Source organism: Lathyrus oleraceus, chromosome 5 (genome assembly GCF_024323335.1).
Source record: "Lathyrus oleraceus cultivar Zhongwan6 chromosome 5, CAAS_Psat_ZW6_1.0, whole genome shotgun sequence".
Taxonomy (NCBI): domain Eukaryota; kingdom Viridiplantae; phylum Streptophyta; class Magnoliopsida; order Fabales; family Fabaceae; genus Lathyrus; species Lathyrus oleraceus.
This window is the reverse complement of record NC_066583.1, coordinates 17031680-17050722: the sequence shown is the minus strand read 5'-3', so window position 1 is coordinate 17050722 and position 19043 is coordinate 17031680. Positions and strand designations below refer to the sequence as shown.

General features: G+C 37.9%; 1 long non-coding RNA gene across 1 annotated transcript; it reads right to left on the bottom strand.

Moving 5' to 3' along the window:
* Nucleotides 1-9099: 9099 nt before the first annotated feature.
* Nucleotides 9100-9541, bottom strand: LOC127083951 (uncharacterized). The gene is made up of 3 exons (XR_007788589.1): nt 9480-9541; nt 9243-9300; nt 9100-9168 (listed from the first exon to the last, which is right to left on the bottom strand). It is a non-coding gene; the product is annotated as an uncharacterized LOC127083951 (long non-coding RNA).
* Nucleotides 9542-19043: the final 9502 nt, after the last annotated feature.

Genomic DNA, 19043 nt, shown 5'->3' with positions numbered 1-19043 from the left:
AGAAAAGGCGGGTTGTCTCCCACTAAGCACTTTGTTTAATGTCGTAAGTTCGACAGTAACGTTGCGATGTACTAGTTTTGGGGTTGAGCGGGCAGCTCTATAAGTCTTAGACTATTTGAATAGACTTTGTTGTCAATATTATGATAATGTTTTAATCGCTGCCCGTTTACCATAAATGGTTCACTATTTCGACCTTTGATTTCTATCGCACCGCTTTTAAAGACTTTTGTGATTTCGAAAGGGCCTGACCACCTAGATTTAGGTTTTCCCAGAAAAAGCTTAAGTCTCGAATTAAATAGTAGTACTATGTCGCCGAAATTAAACTCATTCTTAGATATACGTTTATCGTACCATTTTTTGGTTCATTCTTTGTATATCCTGGCATTCTCATAGGCGTCTAGTCGAAGTTCTTCTAATTCGTGAATGTCCAAAATTTGCTTCTCGCCTGCGGAAGTATAATTTATATTTAGGGTCTTAATTGCCGAGTAAGCTTTGTGTTCTAATTCCACAGGGAGATGACATGATTTACCGTAGACTAATTTAAAGGGTGTGGTCCCTATTGGGGTTTTGTAAGCTGTCCTATAGGCCCACAGAGCTTCATTTAGTTTAGGTGACCCGTCTTTTCTAGATATTCCGACAGTCTTTTCTAGAATTTTTTTGATTTCTCTATTCGAAACCTCAACTTGCCCACTGGTTTGTGGGTGATAAGGTGTTGCTACACGGTGTCGGACCCCATACTTCAGAAGAAGTTTTCCAGAGATATTTGATATGAAATGGGAGCCACCGTCACTAATGACTAGTTTTGGCACACCGAATCTAGGAAAGATTATGTTCTTGAACAACTTAATCACTACTCATGTGTCATTTTTCGGAGAAGCTACGGCCTCGATCCATTTTGAAACATAATCGACAGCTACGAGTATGTACTTATTACCAAAAGAAGATGGGAATGGTCCCATGAAGTCAATCCTCCACACATAAAAGACTTCCACTTCTAAGATGCATGTTTGTGGCATTTCATCGCGTCTTGAAACGGTACCAGTGCGTTGGCACCGGTCGCAAATTTTAATCGCATTATGGACATCTTTCCATAGAGTAGGCCAAAAGAGGCTTGTTTGTAAGATCTTAGCACAAGTTTTTGATGTGCTTGCGTGCCCACCATAGGGGGTGGAATGGCAATGAGAGATTATGTCATCTATTTCATCCTCAGGAACACATCGACGGAAAATACCGTCGATACCTCTTGTGAAAAGCAGAGGTCCATCCCAGTAGTATTGTTTTAGATCATGAAACAATTTCTTCTTTTGTTGGTAAGATAGGTTCGGTGGAAGTACTCCAGCATCTAGGTAGTTGACAAAATCAGCATACCATGGCAGAGTTGCATTCACATGAATTTCTTCCACGGATTCTTCTATTTCGGTATCATTTATTGTTAGTTCAGACATGTCGCTTTCCATTTGGGTTATAAGTCGTTCATAAGGGAAATCATCATTGATTGGAATTTGTTCAGGTTTATTCCCTTCGATTCGTGATAAGTGGTCTGCTACTACGTTTTCAGTACCCTTTTTATCTTCTATCTCTAAGTCAAATTCTTGTAAGAGTAGTATCCATCTTAAGAGTCTTGGTTTGACATCCTTCTTACTTAGAAGATATCTAATAGTGGCGTGGTCAGTATAGATAATGATTTTCGCTCCTACTAAGTAGGGACGAAATTTGTCTAAGGCGAACACAACAGCCAGAAGCTCCTTTTCAGTGGTGGCGTAGTTCATTTGGGTTGGATCTAATGTTCTACTTGCGTAGTAGATAGCATGAAGTTTTTTATCCTTTCTTTGTCCTAGTACTGCGCCTACGGCATAATCACTCGCATCACACATGATTTCGAAAGGTAATCTCCAATCAGGTGGTTGCATGATAGGTGCGGTGATTAAAGATGTTTTTAATTGCTCAAATGCTGTTAAACATTTCTCATCAAAGATAAAATCAACGACTTTCATTAATAAACCAGTAAGTGGATTGGTAATTTTCGAGAAATCCTTGATAAAGCGTCGGTAGAAACCGGCGTGTCCTAAAAAGCTTCGTATTTCTCGTACGGTTTTCGGAGGTTAAAGATTCTCTATGATTTCGATCTTAGCTTTGTCTACTTCAATTCCTTTATCAGATACTATGTGTCCTAACATGATTCCTTGTTGGACCATGAAATGGCATTTCTCCCAGTTCAAGACGAGATTCACTTTTACGCATCTTTCAAGTACCATTTCAAGGTTTGATAGACATCCTTCAAAGCTCTTCCCACACACAAAAAATTTGTCCATAAAGAATTCCATAATGTCATCTATAAAGTCAGCGAAGATTGACATCATGCATCTTTGGAATGTTGCGGGAGTGTTGCATAGTCCAAATGGCATTCGTCGGTAAGCGAATGTACCATTAGGGCATGTGAAGGTTGTCTTCTCTTGGTCGTCAGGATGGATTGGAATTTGAAAAAATCCTGAATAACCGTCTAGATAGCAGAAGTGGGAATGCTTAGCCAATCGTTCAAGCATTTGGTCAATGAAAGGTAGAGGAAAATGATCCTTCTGAGTGGCTTTGTTTAGTTTTCTATAATCGATGCACATTTTACTTCTGGTCAAACCTCTTTGTGCTATAGATTCACCCTTCTCATTCTTAACAACTGTAACACCCCCTTTCTTGGGTACTACATAAACGGGGCTAACCCATTGACTATCAGAGATCGGGTATATGATTCCAGCATCTAATAACTTCTTTATTTCATCCTTGACTACAGTACTTAAGATTGGGTTGATCCTTCTCTGGTGTTCTCTAGAGGTTTTACAATCTTCCTCTAGCATAATGCGATGCATACAGATAGAAGGACTTATTCCTTTTAGGTCGGCAATGTTGTAGCCTAACACAGTTGGATATTTTCTTAAGACATCTAGTAACTTTTCAGTTTCCATTTGTCCCAAGTCAGCGTTGACTATTACTGGTCTTTTGAGTTTAATGTCTAGGAATTCGTATCTTAGGTTCTTTGGTAGTGTTTTTAATTCCAAGTCTGGTTTCTTCGGGCATGGCATGTGGTTCGGTGTAAGTGCTAAGCATTCACTTAGACTGTCATTTTGTTATGGTTCACGTCAATTATCATCTTCAAAGATTGGAGGGACTTGGATTTTCATTATATCAGATTATGTGGTTTCTTGCATCTCCATCTCTCTTACGCATTCGTCTATGACATCAAGTAGATAACAGGTATCGTCTATAGCTGGCGCTTGTAAGAATTGTGTCAAGATGAATTCAACCTTTTCTTCTCCAACTTAGAACGTTAGCTTACCTTTTTTCACGTCTATTATGGCTCCGGCGGTGGCTAGGAATGGCCTTCCTAATATAATAGGTGTACTAGCATCTTCTTTGATGTCCATGATTATGAAGTCTGTAGGAATGTAGAATTGTCCTACACGTACTGGGACATTCTCTAGTATACCAACAGGATATTTGATTGAGCGTTCAGCTAGTTGAACAGACATCTTGGTTGGTCTTAGTTCTCCCATGTTGAGCCTTTTACAGATGGTTAAGGGAATTACACTAATGATGGCTCCTAGGTCGCATAGAGCTTTGTCTATGACGAATTTTCCAATGACGCAGGGTATGGAGAAACTACCTGGGTCTTTTAGTTTGGGAGGCATTGTAAGACCCCAATTTTGTCCCTAAGATCCCTCATGGCATCATAACATTACATTTTGCATCGCCTCAAGGATCATAAGCATCTTGGCTCCTTACCTTTGGGTGGGATCTCTTGTGAGTTGGCTTGATATCACCAAGCATGCTTGAATTGTATATCATTTCTTTTCTTATTTTGTTTACTAACCAAAAGCACAAAAATATGTCACTAACATCTTTTGTTGGTAGCTTGAGCAATCACAAGGTCCAAAGCTTCAAGGAGATCATTGGTACAAAGACATGGTCAAGAGGAGATGATAGCAAGCATGGTAATGGTTCCCAAAGCTCTCATCCATCAAATATGCCTCCCTAGTATCTCAATTCATCATTTTGATCAAATCAAATCGAAGGGCTTGAGGTCTTGTTCTTCAAGGAAACCCTAATTCATCTGTGCACCACAATGCCTTGCTCCTGAAGCAACCTCAGCCCATGATCAAATGAAATCAAGGGAAGTTATTTAACTCTTCATTTCATGCATATTTGTACTTATTTGAGTGCCCTCAATCATCAATTCATCAATATATGAGTTGTGGACTTGAGAAGTTGATCAGTCAATTCACCTGACTATTTTGAAATACACTGAGACCTAACTTTTCATGTGTTGGTCAAATGGAGATGGTTCCAAAAGAAAAACGGTTCTTAAGGACAATATGAATAACTTTCATGTTCATCAAAAATTGATTTGAAGCTCGGAAAGCCATCTGCCATTCCAATACATTATAGGTCATTTTGATTGAAACCCTAATTGTGGGTCAACTTCCCAAGGACATAACACATTCATTTTTTATGATTTTGAGGTGGGATCAAATTCATTTTAAAGCTTGAGATGTATACTTAAAATGTTATGTTGAACAAAATTCCAAAATCTCAAAGGAAATACATGTGATAATGCAAGACATTATAGGTCCTTTTTGACCAAGTGCATTAAAAGTCAAAAAAGTCCAACTTCAAGTGCCCATAACTCTTTCATCAAAAACCCAAATGATGCAAACTTTAAGTCCATTTTGATTGTCTTGAAACGATATACAACTCTGATGTTGGAGGTTTTTCCATTTGAGGCTTGCATCATCAAAACATAGGGGCTTGAAAATTGGCCAATTTTAGAAACCTTGCCTTGGCATGTTTTGCACATCACACTTTAAACTCAAAATTCATAAATTTCCACACTTCAAATGAGTTTTTGTCCAACATAACATTTGTTCCTTATATAAAGACCTTTCCAACCATTACCCACATGCCTATGTTTGGGTTTGCTAAATAGTATTTTCGAAGAGATGAATGTTTAGGTACAAATGAGGAATTCACTTGAAAACTTGGTGCATAAGCAATTGCCTTGCAAAGTTACACGTCCAAATTCATTTGGCTGATGCTCAGAGTTCATTTGGCAATGTTTTTGGGCCTTGTGCATGATCATGCAAGCCCATGCAATGAAGCTTCACATGTCATGCACACGGATCATTTCACACTCTCCTTGCCATTTCCTCTATAAATAGAGACCTCATTCCATTCATTTCAGACGCCTAATTCAACCTGAAATGCTGCAGAATTCTTTCCATGGCCATCACTAAAAAAGAAAGTTCATTTTTCTCAATTTTTTCAGATCTGAAATTCAACTCCATCTGGTTGAATTCTCAGATCTTATGCTTCTAAACCTTCATCATTTACCTCATTGAACTTCTGTTTTAGCAAAGCAAGCAAGGCATCGTGCTCCAATTACCAGAACTCAAGCTTACACTCCAACTGGTATTTTCTTCGATTCTCCTCATCCATTGACCTTTTGGCTTAGATTTTGTGTTGGTTGAAGTCCTCTCAATAGAGGCATCATGTTTATGCATTCAATTTTTGAAATCCATTGAGTTCATGATGAACACCAGATTTTTCCATCTCTGATTTCTCACACTATGGAGATCTAGAGGGAAAATGGATGGTACAGGGACGATGTACATCATCCCAGCTTTCTAAAGATGTATAGATTGTGCAATTTCGTTAAGGTTTGAATTTCTGCAACTTTGACCGGAATCCTGAAGCTCATCGGAGAAGACGGTGGCTTCATCATTTCCGGTTTGAATCCTGGCCACACGATTTTGTTTCCAGATCTAATCTGGACCGTTCCATGTTATGACCTTATTTAATGCATTGTACTTCTCAGTTGACTAATGCCTATGGTACGCGTGCACTCCTGATCCATTGGATGTTGCCACGTCAATTAATGAAGTCATCCAACGCTCCTTATTTTTTTTTCTAATTTCTTATTTCTGATTTTAATTTCTTTAATTCCAATTATTTTCAAAAATCAATATCCCTTTCATTTTTAATCCAAAAATTATGGGACCAATTGCATTATTTCCCAAAGAATTTCTAATTTCTATTTCTGATTTTTAATATTTTTTATTTTGTCATTTGATATTTTTTGTGAATTTTCTCTTTTCTGGTTATTTTTAATTCATTTTAAATAGTTTTTGATATTCAAAAAGTGCAAAAATATTTTCCTAACCTATTTGAATGATGATGGATCTATGAAAAATATTCTCATCAATTTTTGAATTGATTTGAGATTTATTTGAGATTTTAATTCAATTAGGTTATTTTGTATTCATTTTAATTGATTAAAAATAGTTTCTGACTTTTAAAAATGCTGATTTTTTTGTCAAACTTTGTTTGACCTTGTTGAACTTAGGATAAATTACTTGGATCTTTCAAGGTTGATTTGAAGTAATTTTGAAGTTTGACCTTTCCATTTATTTTAATTCAAGTTTATTTTAAATATTAAAAAAATGCCAAAAATAGTTTATTCATTTCTTGACTTCCAATTTTCATCTCACTTTTGTTTTTGATTGTTTGACCTTGACTTTTAATGTTATTGGTCAACATATGAGGATTGGTACATTGTATTTCATTTAATGCACTTAAATTTTGCCATTTACATTTCTTTTATCCATTCTTCTTCTTCATCTTCATCTTCTTCTCTTCTTGATCAATGAGTTGAAGGTTGATAAGTTAGTATTGGTTAGGGAGATTTAACCTTCCTTGATTCAAATCTAATTTATCTTGATCAATTGATCCAATGAATGGCTTTGCATTAAGGATAGGTTGTCTTCTAAATCATGCAAAAGGCTTAAACCAATACAAGATCAATTCTCATTTTTCTTTTTGGCATGACAAGTTGTTGGAACTTGGTTCTCTAATCAAGACTTCTAACTTGTGTTGTTGCCTACATTATTATTGACCGGCCTCAGATAGTTGTGACTTCTACATAAGTCAAATTACGATTGCTTAACATAGCGCTAAATTTGCCTTATGGCACACGAACTACTAACACTAACTATTGACAATTAACATTTACTTTATGCAATTTACTTTTATGCAATCACTACGCCAAACAAGGGAAAAGAGGGCGCTTTTTTTGGCCTATAACAGCGCTTTAAAGCGCCCTCTAATCTGGCGCTGGCATAGGTAAAGACAGCGCTTTTTTTCCTGGTGAAAGCGCTCTCTAAAGTGGCTCTTTAAGCCCTTTAAAGGGCCACTTTAGAGGGCGCTTTTTAAAGAAAGCGCCCTCTAAAGTGGAAACTTTTAAGGGTTTAGAGGGCGCTTTTACTGGAAAGCGCCCTCTAAAGTGGAAACTTTTAAGGGTTTAGAGGGCGCTTTTACTGGAAAGCGCCCTCTAAAGTGGAAATTTAAAGGGTTTAGAGGGCGCTTATTTTGGAAAGCGCCCTCTAAAGTGGGTGGTTATTTAAATTTTTTTTTTTAAAAAGCGCTATATTTTTTTATTTATTTTAGACAACCTGTATATTGAAGCAGTACACCTAAAACTGGATAATTTGAAGCCCTTTTTCACACATTGCATTCAACAAGCCTTATATACAACAATCCATACATATACAACAATCCACTGATATATAATCGTTTAATTTCTAAAGATTCTAAATATACAACCAATTCATAACTTAAAAAGAAATAAAACTAAGTAGCAAAAGCATTTCTGAGATGTATGTTTTTTTTGCTAGCCGCAGTCTTCTTAGGGTCCGCTTCCTGAATCGAAGTTCATTTCTAGCAGCCATTCCTCGCATGCCGGTTTGAATACAAACAACTTTGGAATAGGTAGTTTTATAAGCACTTCTCGAAAGATACATGCGGATTTGTTTCTGGATTATCAAAGATGCGGCCTCCCTTCTCATGCATTCATACCGACGTCTTGCAAGTTGTCCTATGTTAAGTTCATAGGATACGTAAAACTAAATGACTTAGAAAATGGATAACAAGATTATTCATACATAGTATCAAAAAGGATTCAAATAATTGATACCTTTAATAGCCCTTTATAGTTCTATGGCAGAAAATCGCAATAACTTGTACTGTTTCTCACAAATATATGTGCGAGCTTTTTTCTGAATAACGATTGCGGATCTTCCTAGGACCTTGGCACGACATGCATCTAGTTCTGCCATTTGACCTGCTCTCAGGAAAACTTTTGTCTTTCCTATCTGCAAAGAAACCTAAACAATATTTTATTCCAATCCATATTATCATACAAAGCGTGTTGCTTCAATGTTTCAAGCAATGTTTCAAGCAAAGATTGCAGTTGTTGCTTCATTCCATAAGCAATAAGAATAACAATGATCAATAGTTATATACAAAAGACTTATAATTTTCAAGCATATGCATGTTTAAAGAAAACCGACCTTAAACTGAGTGGCTATAGAAGAAAACTTTGTTGATTTAGTACTTTCCTCGTGTAAAGGTGGGAAAAGTCCTGAAACAAAAGGAGCACTTGGAAGCACAGAGCAGCGCAGCGTGTTTCGGAACAACGTAGTCTTTGTTTTTATCAAGGAAAAGATCAGTTTGATACGTGACCTGAAATCAAAGTTCGACATATATACTAAGCTTTTAACTTTTTATTTCATGGTTGATATAACTGCGTAGACCAAAATGTATTTTACTCACATCACCAGCATAGTGATTGATGGTGAAGTCAGTTCGTGACAACTTCGGTTTGCTGAATCGCTTATTGTCCTTAAGTGTTTGATATAGCTTTTCAGCAAATGTTTTGTGCGTTGATCTTGGAAACATACTACAAAGAATAAGCAGGACAATATATAAAAGAATGACTATAAAACATAGTTATTGCTCAAAGTATATATATTTGCATGCGCTAACGCCACTTTACATTATGTAAAATGACATAAACAAACCATTAACTATAATACAAATATTTGAACTATTGTCATTTAATACATACCAGGCCTCGTCCAGAAGAGCAATAACGCCGCCAGGTTTCTGAAGTTATAAACAAGAATGAGATGACAAACTGATAGAACTTTTCTAAAATGACAAAAATGCAAGGGTGAGTTGCACCTTCTCAATAAGATCGAGAACATCTTGATTACCAACGAACTCTATATAACTCCAATCAATTTCTTCCTTTGTATATTCCTCTTGCTCCATTTTGAAGACATGCTGCATTATGAAATAATGAAGTGTTATTTGAGTCTATAGAAATTGTTTACCAGGAGATAGTAGAAAAATCAAACCTGGTTGAAATGCTGCTGTAACTTCTCATTTGTCAAATTGATACAAAATTGCTCGAAGCTGAACAGGGCCGATGTAAAGTTAGTTACTGTTAGAACAATAACTGTGGTTCAAAAGTAAATAGATACGAAAAATGTAAATAGAGAACACAAAAAATTCGATCACAGAGATTGGCGAAATGTGCATACGTCTATAAACTTCATATAAAATTAGGCAAAAGGGTGGTTAAGATTAAGAACCTGTTTGTCTTGAAACTCTCGAATCCGTATATATCTAGAACTCCAATTAAGTTCTTCGAAGTCAGAAGAGAAACCAAAAATGAACAATAGCGAACATCAGAAGAGAAACCAAGTAATATGAAGATTAGAAAAATACATATGGTGTCAAAATCGAACAGCTAACAACGAATTAATACAAGGAGGAAACGTCGTAGATCTAACAGAGGTGGAAAGAGAACGCCTTAGAAGTAGCGAAAATCGTAGCAGTGAGAACCCTAACGTGAAAAAGAACGAAAATAACAGAGAGTGAAATAACAAAACGCGCAGTATGTTATAATTTTAATGTTTACTAAAGGGGACCTTAGAGGGCGCTTGTGGAAAAAAAGCGCCCTCTAAAGGGGGCCTAAGAGGGCGCTTATGAAAGCGCTCTCTAAGGCTTTCCAAAAGCGCTTTATAAACTGGAAATGCACATGGACTTATAGAGCGCTTTTTTAAAAGCGCCCTCTAAGGGTAACTCTAGAGGGCGCTTTCTAAAGAGTGCCCTGTATTTTTGTCCCTCTATCTCCTCCTTATTTTTTCGCTTCACCTTAGAGGGCGCTTTATTACAAAAGCGCCCTCTAAAGTGCGCTGTCTATTCCAGTTGTTCGCTCCTTATTTTTTCGCTTCACTTTAGAGTGCGCTTTTGTAATAAAGCGCCCTCTAAGGTGCGCTGTCTATTCCAGTTTTTGGCGTAGTGAATTTACTATTCTTGCAGATATTATCCATTTGCTTTTCCCTTTGCTCACTTGAGCACATGTTTATGTTAATGTCATTTGCCTTTTGCTCACTTGAGCACATAATTGTGTATATATTATTGTGCTTGTGTTTTTGTTTTGATTGTTGTGGACCAAAATGCAAATAAATGGACTTAGTTTCTAGGACTTTCCCTATGCAAAGAAATGGAGAATTGGACTTAGATTCTAGGACCTTCCTTATGCAAAATTGGAATAAATGGATCTTAACGATGAAGATGGATTAGAAGGACCAAATCTCTAAACTCTCTCTTCTCCATTCTTGTTTTACTTCATGGAACTTTTGATGTGTGTGTTTTTGTGCTAGGAGTCTCCATTTGAGCTTAATTGGAGGACCATAGCCATGTTCATCCAAGTGGAAGATACAAGATACATTGAGGATCTCTTATGAGACTTGTTTGATTGCTTATGCTTTGTGGTTTCTTATTCCAAAGGATGGGATCTACTTGGATCATCAATATGATCTCAAGAGAGGGACTCCATTGTGGTTTTGATTCTTCATCCCTTCTCTTTTGTTTTACTTAGGACTTAGCCCTTCTTCTTCTTCTCTCCACTCTAACCCGAGCGAAAACTTTTTGTGCAAACATTTCATCATTGTTTTCAAACATTAGAAACCTAAGCCTTATGCTTTTGATTTTCAAACTTTCTTTTCATAACACTTATTTTGAATTGAACCTTTAAGTCAACTTTGACCATTTTTGTATATACTTCCAATTGGTAAATATAACCCATTCAAATGCCTTTTTGTGGTTCCAATGGCCACTTTCTTAATCAGCATGCACAAACAAGTTCATCTCAGGCAAATAATATAAATCAACAACAAAACAGGGCATATATAAATTTATAAAGTAATTAAAGAACCTGAGTAATTTAAATAGCAGTCTTGAACACTCCACCACAAACTGGTTGGATTTGTTCTTGAATTCTTCAATCAGATAGAAAAATAAAAGCGAAGGAATAAAAAAACTAGATTCTAACGTAAGGTTAGATCCGGTGAAAGGTACACAATAGTCTCCGGTGTAGAAACTATTGTGCGAAAAATTAATCAATTGCTAGAAAAGAAAAATGGAAATTGCAAAGGAAACAATATAAAAATTGTAAAAGTAATGCTGTAAAAATGTGCTTGTACGGCTGGGAAGAAAATGGAACGAAAAAGAGGAACCGAGAGCTTTTCCAAAAACTACTATTTGTATTGGTACTTTTTGTAACTGCTTTCAAGGGTTTTCCGTGTACATAGCCTTCACGTTGCAAACGGTCAAGCGTGATAGTAGGCTTCAACATGGTCTGTTGCGTCCCTTGTGCCAAAAATATAGGAGAATGGTGTGACGTCCGTCACACCATGTGTGACGATCGTCACACAAGTGTGTAAAGCGTGACGCTCGTCACAGCATGCGTGACGTTCATCACAGGCACAGCGCCTGTGCTTTTAGGCTGGGCTTTGGCTTTTGATATTTGCTTCTTTTCATTCCTTTTTGCACCTCCTTTTCTTCCTTTTTTACTTGTGCTTCAAATAAACTACCTGAGATAAATAGAAAGAAAACACCGCGTAATATCGAATAAAATGAAATAATTTGAAGTAAATAATAATATAATTTAATTTAATTGAGTCCTAGAATGTGATACTATTTCATGTTATCAGTTAGGTTAACTGAAAGTTTGGATCTAGAATTGTCTTCCCTTCGATTTGCAAAATCCAGGTAGAATTAGGATGAACCAATAGGAGATTTGGAACCTACGTTGAAAACCGAGCGGAACGGTATAAGCCTCGTGAATTTCTGGAAAATTTCACGGCGGCGCCACCGTGCGTCTCGCCGGAGAAGACGACCGGAGCTGTAGCTCCGGCGTCTGTGTGTACTTAGGGTTTTGGTGACGTGTGTTCCATGTGTGCCATTGCGTGGAAGAACGATTGGAGGAGGTTTGTCTGACCAGGCCACGCGTGCGTTTGAATGCTGATTGTGTGTGGTGACTGGGATTAATGAAACGTAGCGTTTCATTGTTTTGAATGTGAGCCGTTGATTGATGAGCGCGCCATATCTGATGGTTGTGGGATTTTTCTGGATTTATTTGAATTAATTCATTTCCCTCCATTTTTCATTTGTTATTTCTATTATTTTGGTTATCTTGTTAAATTCATAAAAAAAATGCAAAAATAGTCCAAATGAGTCCCAATTTTTTTCATAGTTTTCTATCGATGTCTACTTTTTTATGATGCTGAATTCATGAATTGTTGATGCCTGGATTTTTATTTCGGAATTTTTGAATCAACATTGTGCCAAATTGACCTATTGCATTCAATGCATTGTGAAATTCTCTATGTTGAACCTTCTGATCCAATTTTTTGCATACATGATATTCATACATGACATGAATTTTTGGTCACGGGTTTGGAATTTTTCTCACATGTTATCATCACTCTTGACACATAGAGATTAATGTGACAATTTGTGTCACATTTTTGACATTGAATTGGTGTGTTTTTGTTCACATAGCATTTGCATCATTCTGGATTTGATCTTTTGCATATTGGACATTCATGTCATGAGGAACTTATACAAAAAATCCTAAAGTCATTGCATGCATTTCTGATTTGATATGAATTTTCTAAGTTGGAAGTTCATTTTGTGCATATTTTTGGTCATTGCATGGCATAGGCAATTTGAGGCATTTGATTATTAATTTGATGATGATCCTTTTGAGGACATTGGATGGAGTGTTTGAATGTGTAATGTGTAAAAGGATAGATCCTGGTTGGGTCATTTGGTTAGGTTTTGAATTCATCTCTTATGACATTGTTTGTTGGTGTTTTGTTGTGTCAATTGGACGTACATAGACTAACTTTGTCACTTGTTTCAGGTGTGGATACTCATTGATGATATTGTGGAATACAAAATGCATTGAGTTCTGACCTATGTTTGTTTTGTAGGGTTTTGATTGATGTGGAGAGCTCATGAGCTCATTTGAGTGCTAAGGCACTTATGCATTGAACTGTGTAACTGTTAGTGGGTTTCACTATTTGTCTGCTGGTTTTATGACTGAAGTACTAACTGTTTAGTCTTTGTACAGGTACCTTAGTTGCTTGCTTGATTTTGCTCTTGCTTGAGCATTGGATTGTGGTTGACACACCACTCAGGTAGTTAGCTTCTTACTTCATGTAGTCTGAAGTCCTGTCACCTTTTTGGTAGGCATTTTGCTGGCAAGTCCTCCTTCAGAGGCTCTGTTTGTGTTTGTTTAAAATTGTGCTCAAAGACCTCCAAGATGAGGCATGTGATATTTGATAAGACCTCCAAGAGAAGAGGCAATTGACGGATAGAAGGGATTAGTAGCCAATCCCCCGTTATTCAGTGTGTCGTTCATTATGCTCGCACTACATGCTGATGCTTCTGAACATGTGCCCCAGATCTTTTGTACAGAGTCTGTCAAGTGGAAAAGGATCCCACTTTCTGGATCCCCACGCTTTCTGTGTCATGAGCTCACCCTGGCCAAGGTTAAGAGCATGAGGTCTCATCCTCATTTACACTTTGATCAGCTTCACCCTAACGTTCAATGTTAGTGGTTAAGAGCTACAGATTACCCTTTACAGTTTGGCTTGTTTGTCGAGGTTGATATGACCCCTCTTGACTAAAGCCCACCCATTGTTTGAGCCTCTTGTATGGATATAATGTGTGATGTTTGTTTACTTGTGAGTTAGGTTCTTGTTAGAGACCTCAACTTAGGAATGTTGATTGTATGTCAACTATTAGGCTCGAGTCTTAGTCTCCCTTTTAGTTTGTTGTTTCCCTGGTCTCTGGTTAGGAGAGTGTTTTACCCCATGGACCTTTTGATGTGTGTGCTCTTGTAATGGGAGTTTCCATTTGAGCTTAATTGGAGGATCATTACCATGTTCATCCAAGTGGAAGATACAAGATACATTGAGGATCTCTTATGAGACTTGTTTGATTGCTTATACTTTGTGCTTGCTTATTCCAAAGGATGGGAGCTACTTGAATCATCAATATGATCTCAAGAGAGAACTCCTAGTGTGGTTTCATTTCTTATCCCTCATCTTTTTGTTTTCCTTAGGACTTAGCCCTTCTTCTTCGTCTTTTCACTCTAACCTAAGCCAAACTCATTTTGTGCAAACATTGACATTGTTTTCAAATTAGAAACCTAGGCCATATGCCTTTGATTTTTCAAACTCTTTTCACTAATACTCATTGTAAATGAACTCTAATTCATACTTTGACTTCATTTTGTGAATACTTATAATTTGTAAATTCAACTCACTTCAAGTGATTTTTGTGGTTCCAATGATCACCTTTGATTAAAAACTTTTTTTCATAAACATTAGCCATAGGTTTGAGTTATCATAGTGGTTGATCTAAATCTCACCTCATCCTTAGTGATTGGATTGTAAGCCTTCCATACTTATTATAGGGTTAACCCCTCACTAGTATGTTGAAGCCTTCCTCACATGATGGATTGTTGGTTTAGGTTGAGTATTCTCCCTTTGATAACAAAAGGTCATAAGGCTTTTGGTTTAAAATCAATTCACCAATCTTTGAGATTTTTACCCCGAACTACGAGGTTTTGATCCAAATCTTTTTATAAGGTGGTACGTAGGCAATGGGTTTATCCATCCAAACACAAAATGTAAATAACCTGTACATTCTCCTCTCATCTCTTCAATCATGTTTGCACAAACAAATTTTTCATAAAACCACAACCTTTTCAACAAGTATGAAAAGGGCTCCCTAGGAGTACCTAGGATGTTTTGGGTGCCTAACACCTTCCCATTACATAACCAACCCCCTTACCCAGATCTCTGTTTCTTTTACTAGTTTTTGTTAAAACTACTAGGTTTTTGTTCGCTTTCTAACCATTCCTTTGGATAAATAGAAGTGCGATGGCGACTCGGCTTGTATGATTTACCTTGGATTTAGTCAATATCTCTAATGGTAACGAATACCCTGCTACAGAAAAGTGGCGACTCTGCTGGGGATGATTTAGTGGGTTTTGCCAACTTTTCATGCTTGTTGTATTGTATTTGTCTTGTGACATATTTTTGTGCAATTTGTGATCACTGTATTGTATGTAATGATTGAATTGTTTGATATTAATTCCTTGTATGCTTGGTGATCTTTGTGAGATGAGTTCTATACCCGGACTCGAGTGCACTTAGGATAGGAGAATGGTGTAGTCTTGTTGACTTGTGTGGACCTTAGAAGCCAAGGACCTTAGTTTACCAAGCCCATCTTGGCCTATTTTTAGGATGTAGTGCAAAAGTCATTCAAATGTAAGATTGATACGATTGAGAATATTCTTGGAATACGAGTAGTCGTTTCTCCGATAATATCCGAAAGATGGGATGATGACTTTGGGAACCTCTTGTAGAACATGTTTGGCAGGTTTAAACCCTAGTACCTTCCCTTTGGGTGATTCTTAACCTAAACCTCATGCTCGTGACTTGCAACAAACCCTTGATTCAAGGTTGATTCGTTCATGTATCCTTAATATCAATGGAACTTGGGTGTTGATAAGGTGTAAACCATAATCCACCAAAATGGATGATTGATATTAAGGATAAGATGATCCATCCCATGACCTTTGTTTGGTGTGCTTTGCTTGATCCTTGAGTGTGATTGTTGCATTCATGCATTCATGCACTCATTTGCATCCATATCATCAATAATGAAGAAAATTTTCAAGGAACTTAAGGGGGTTTATTTGCAAAATTTTCAGACATGGAAAGACAAAGAAGGAATACAAAGAAGTACAGCTTCAGACAACCAGATCTGAAAGAGTTAAGGAATTTGACATACTATGTATTAGATCCTTTGGGTTTCAAAGCTCGTTTTGGGAAGCTTCTTCCTCTTCTGACTACTCAGGTGGACGAAGGGTTGATGAGTGTATTGGTGCAGTTTTATGATCCCTTGTACCGTTGCTTCACGTTTCCGGATTTCCAGCTTTTGCCTACGCTTGAGGAGTATGCCTATCTTGTGGGTATATCTATTCTAGACCAAGTGTCGTTCAGTGGCTTGGAGAATGTTCCTACTTCTCAAGAGATAGCAGACATGTTGCATATAGATGAATCTCTGGTTGGTGCTCATATGACTACCAAAGGTGGAATTCAAGGTCTCCCTTCTGAGTTCCTCATTGCTCAAGCTACTATCTATGGGAAGGCCATGAGTGAGGATGCCTTTGAAGCCATATTTGTACTTCTCATCTATGGATTGGTATTGTTCCCCAACATCGACAAGTCTGTGGATGTGAACGCTATTAGGATCTTTTCTACTCTTAGTCCCATTCCGACTCTGTTGGGTGATACCTATTTCTCTTTGAATATGAGGAATGCAAAGGGTGGTGGCGCCATTGTGTGTTGTTTGCCTCTGTTGTATAAATGGTTTATTTCTCACTTACCGCAGACGGTCGCCTTCAAGGAGAACAAGGGATGTCTACGGTGGTCTACGAGACTTATGTCTCTCACTAATGATGATATCTCTTGGTATAACCGTGTGTATGATGGTCTGCAGATTATCGACTCTTGTGGCGAGTTCTTCAATGTACCTCTTCTTGGTACATGTGGTGGGATTAACTACAATCCTATTTTGGCACGTCATCAGCTTGGGTTCCCCTTAAAGGATAAACCTAATAACATTCTGTTAGAGGGTGTGTTCTTTCAGGAGGGTAAAGATCCCCAAGGCTTGAAGGGTAGAATGGTCCGCGCTTGGCGCAAGATTCATAGGAAGGGAAGGAAGGAGTTGGGTCCTAAGAATTGTGTTGCTATGGAGCCTTACACTACTTGGGTTAGGAAGAGAGCGTCTGAATATCGCATGCCTTACGAGTATCTGAGACCTACACCTTTGGTTACGGCTGGGCCTTCAACCCTCCCTAACCAAGTGTAGCACCTCAAATTTGCCCTCCTCGTTCATGCATTCATTTTTAGGTCATTTAACATTTCATATTGCATTTCAGCAAAGTTCATTTGAATTAGGGTTCGACTCTACTCAACTGTTGGTCAACTGAAGATGAAATGGCCAGGGAATGACTTGAGTTACTTCCAACATGTTCAAATAGGGTCTATTCATCATTCAAAACGTTAAACTTGAAGAAGCAAAAGTTTGTTCATGAGCTGTCATGCTCGCTAGGCGAGCAGAATGGGTCGCCTAGCGAGTCCCAAGAAAAGCCACCAGAATCACCTACGCTCAGAGGAATTTCCTGAACTGTCATGCTCGCTAGGCGAAGCCCACGCGTTTTGAAAAAAAAAACTAAATAAATAAATAAATAAATACAAAGCCACGAAAATCAAGTTATAAATCCTGAAATTTCAGTAAAAGAAAAAAAAGGAGGAGGAGAATTGGTGAAAGCTGAAAACACTCTGAGGTTTCCTTGGAACAAAACCCTAGAGAGATTCTAACTAATTCAGAGCAACCTCCAGAGACTGAAGGGAACTCATCTGCAAAGAACCAATTCCCTCTCGTATAAACCCTAAGATTGTTCTGCAAAGCCAACGGTGCAATTCAATTTCAATCGATCCTCCCCAATCAGGTATGTCATGTCTTGATGTATGGATCCTTGCCCCCTGACTTTGAGTTTTGATACCCTTTTGATGCATTTGTTTGACAAGAGGTTTAGGCCTCCTATCCTTGGTTGCTTTTTGTGAGCTTTTTGTGAACTTTAATGGCATGATTCATGTGGTTACATTTTGATTCTCTTATTTGGTGTAACTCTTGATTGCACCCCACCTTGTTTCTCTAACCTGTTTGTTGAGTTTTTTTTGTGAGGGCTCACATGAACCTTGAAGAGATAGCTTTCTTGGTATTCCCCTTTATTTGTGGGATATCATTTGGAGATTTATTCTGATTGCTTTGTTGACTTGCTTTCTTTGATGGTGCTAGCTTGAGAGATCTTTGGGTTTCTTATTTCTTTAGTCACTGTTGCTTCGGATCTTTATCTGTGTGGTAGATCTCTTGATCCCTTTTACATCTTTCTAGCATTTTACCGCTTTCTTAGCTGGAAGACCTCGATAGGAGGCAATGTTTTTGTGTGTTTGCCTTTGTGCCTAAAGACCTCCAAGAAGAGGCACCAGTGTTGAAGACCTCCATGAAGAGGAAATTGGCGGATAAAAGGGATTAGTAGCCAATCCCCCGTTATTCAGTGCGTCGTTCTTTAAGATCATACTACGTGTCGATGCTTTAGAACAAAAGCTCAAGATATTTTGTCCGGTCAGTCAGTGGAGAGGGTTCCACCTTTCTGAATCCCCACTTTTTGTCATGAGCTCGCCATGTCCAGGGTTAAGAGCTATGAGGTCTTATCCTCATTACCCGCTTGATCTGCTCACCCTGACGTTCAATGTTAGTGGTTAAGAGCCCATTTGATTACCTTTCCATGGCTTGTTTGTCGAGGTTAATATGACCCCTCTTGACTAAAGCCCTACCCACGTATGTTTGAGCCCCCTTGTTGGCATGTTTATTTTATGCATGTTTGTTTTGTATGGTGTGATCGTCTCCCCATAGGATTGCTAGGCTTCATATAGTCTCTCGTTTGCATGTCAATTAAGGTAGCACGGTTCCTTCGTCTAGGACTTCCTTTTTGCATGAGCATTCCTAAAACAAACAAACTCATTGATTTTTCTTCTCCTAAGAACACGTTAACTCGTTCTACTACAGGTGAGTAAGTCTCCAAAGGTCGAGGATCCGGTAGATTGTGTAGTAACGTCATTCATCATAAAAAACAAACACATAGGTTAGCCGAGCTACGATGCTCTGATTCTCAATCCTTCTTGAGATACGTATGCAGCAGGGTAGGGCCTGTGCGA